This window comes from Priapulus caudatus, unplaced genomic scaffold (genome assembly GCF_000485595.1).
Source record: "Priapulus caudatus unplaced genomic scaffold, Priapulus_caudatus-5.0.1 Scaffold690, whole genome shotgun sequence".
In the NCBI taxonomy this organism is placed as follows: domain Eukaryota; kingdom Metazoa; phylum Priapulida; class Priapulimorpha; order Priapulimorphida; family Priapulidae; genus Priapulus; species Priapulus caudatus.
The window spans coordinates 90,276-93,094 of NW_014577751.1; the positions used below are offsets into that span (position 1 = coordinate 90,276).

At 45.9% G+C, this 2,819-nt stretch overlaps 1 long non-coding RNA gene across 1 annotated transcript in view; it reads right to left on the minus strand.

Annotated features, from left to right (window-relative positions):
- The window catches only part of LOC106812821, a 20,432-nt gene extending 18,571 nt beyond the window's left edge, over window positions 1-1,861 (minus strand). The window contains exons 1-2 of the long non-coding RNA XR_001394390.1: window positions 1,796-1,861; window positions 1,345-1,502 (exon numbers count right to left, since the gene is read on the minus strand). This is a non-coding gene — a long non-coding RNA (uncharacterized LOC106812821). The remainder of the gene's footprint in view (window positions 1-1,344; window positions 1,503-1,795) is intronic.
- Between the last annotated feature and the right edge of the window lie 958 nt (window positions 1,862-2,819).

Here is a 2,819-nt window from a genome sequence, read left to right on the forward strand (position 1 = left end):
CCCTAACCTATTATATTGATATAATATTATATTTATATTGATGTAAATGACATTGGTTTTATTGGGACCCATGTTCTCTATCCTTGAACCGAGCTGTATACATATATGTACCCGAGGTAGTTTTAGATTGTTTAGTATTAATACTATTATAGTACCTGATACGACAACTACCCCTTCAGCGGTACTGCCGGAACGTACCCTGGTATACTCCCTAACCCTAACCCTAACCCTAACCATATCAGATAGTTACCAGGGTACTAGCCCGACCAGGCTGTGCGACGGTTTGTCTACGGTATTCTAACCATAGCAATACCGTTTCTTGGAGCTACCAGGGTACGTTCCGGTATACTGGACCGTACCCAGGGTTTGTTCCGGCAGTACCCAGGGAGACATAGACCCTATCAGCATTAGTGATAGTAAGTCACTAAGTGCATAAATAATAGCACATCCCTAAAAATATATATATTTACGCATTCATGTTTGTCATAAAACCAGGGTTCTCCAAGAGCACCGTCGTCCAAGGGCTATCGTCGAGCCCCGCCATCCTAAAATGTACCCGTCACTCTAAATATCAAGCCGCCATGCTAAATATCATAGCCCCCGGACCCCCCTAGCACACAAACCTCCTTCGGCGATTTGCAACTAGGACCGTAAAGGCAGCACCCGCCATTCAATAATGAAAAAGCTTGCAGAACCCTGAAAACAACAATGAATTTCGAAATCTTTTATCTTGACCGCTGACATGACATTGACACCGCGCAGTTGTGCTGGCACCCTGAAAAAGTATTTTACACATTGGAGACCGAGGGCTAATCTAATCACAAAAGTACAACTATATTTATACCTGACTCACAGGCACATTAGATACAGTAATAGTCAGTATACTAGTATAGTATAGTATAGGTTATCTTCCTTTCGAATCCAGTTGGAAAAATGCTCTCTTTAATACCCTAGTTTATTTTATAAAGGCGGTGGATCTTCCCATGCTTAAAATTCTCGCCCAATTATCTTTGACTTAATTCTGTTTGCTCTAAGGCATTTGAGCATATTGTAAGTCTATTTAGCAGCGCTTAGCGGGCAGGATCAACACCTCTCAGGCGACGCTTCTCTGGTATCCGGTCTCTTCTCTGGATTGGATCTTCCGACTTCGTCGCAACTGGAGGCGCCCGGCACTAAAAAATCCTGGGCAGAACCCTCTATATATACCGTGGCCTGTCACATGAGTGATTAGTTTCTTCATGAGTAAATAAACCAAAATATATCTAAAAATATAGCCAACCCCCTTGCATGTTTAAGTTGGTTTTTACTTGCTATCACAGAAATTCTGTCAAGTTTAATTATTACTTACCACTGTCAATGGCAAAGAGTGTCGCAGCTACATGGGAGCATGTCTCCCCAAGCCCTGCCATGCAGTTACAGTGGCCGCATACAACACCTCCATCCTTCTCACAAATCACCCACACTTGCAACGGTTCATCCGAAAGCCTTTGGGAATGCAGCACCTAGGAGAATAAAATGCATCAAGGGAATAATTTAAACTGCTGCAGAATCTTTGTAATAGCTGGTAATGATAAAAAAAATTAATTAAAATGATTACTCACAATGTGGTATGCCTATATGCTACTATAGTAAATTATTACAAGTAGTAGAATTACAGAAGAACCACTTTTGTTATTAGATCAATATGGTCTCATAGCCAGAGTCTACGTTTATGTGTAAGTTAGCCTACTGGCATACTGATGAGTGATGTTTGACAATTAAGTACAACAAAGTTATAGTATCACGCTGCTCTCACCCCAAGGAAAAGTGCTCTGTTCTGTACTGTTACACCGACTTACACGGCTTTTTGCCCAATGCACTCAACAGTCGATCTGGGAGGAACTAAGTAAAGTAAGTTATCAGTGAGCACTGACAGTTATTTCAATGGTCCTACATATGTACATCTGTAATAATCTCATCAAAATGAGCCTATGTTAATGTTGATAAGGTCTAGGGGGCTTTCTCATCTGAGAGAACCAGTCATGGGAATGTATGTACATGTGTGTCACTTGACTGACATTTGATCACCTACCTGATATGAAGTGGTTATTTACATCATAACATTGCATGTGTGGTTGGTGACCAATTCTCCCGACATCTGGAAGCTCTTTACTCTCACAATCCAGGACAGATTTAAACTCTGACCTACATATTGCATAAGGATCAGCACCCACACAATCAATCTTCTGCGCCTGTTTAGCCACAGAATCTAGTTTGTTTCAATCCAGAGAGCACGCACGCACGCACACATGCACACACGTGTACCTGCACACGCACGCACGCACGCACGCACGCACGAACGTGTACGGGCACACGCGCGCACGCACGCACGCACGCACGTGTACGTGCACACACACGGACGCACGCACGCATGCACGCACGAGTAAGTTCACACGCACGCACGCACGCACGCACGCACGCACGTGTACGTGCACACGCACGCACACACTCATGCACGCACGTGTACGTGCACATGCACGCACGCACGCACGCACGTCTACGTGCACATGCACACGCTCGCACACACGCACGCACGTGTACGCACACACACACGAACGCACGCACGCACGCACGCACGTACGTGTACGTGCACACGCACGCACACACTCATGCACGAACGTGTACGTGCACACGCACGCACGCACGCACGCACGTCTACGTGCACACGCACGCACGCACGCACGCACGCACGAACGCACGTCTACGTGCACACGCACACGCGCGCACACACGCACGCACGCACGCACGCACTCACGTGTACGTGCACACACACGGACGCA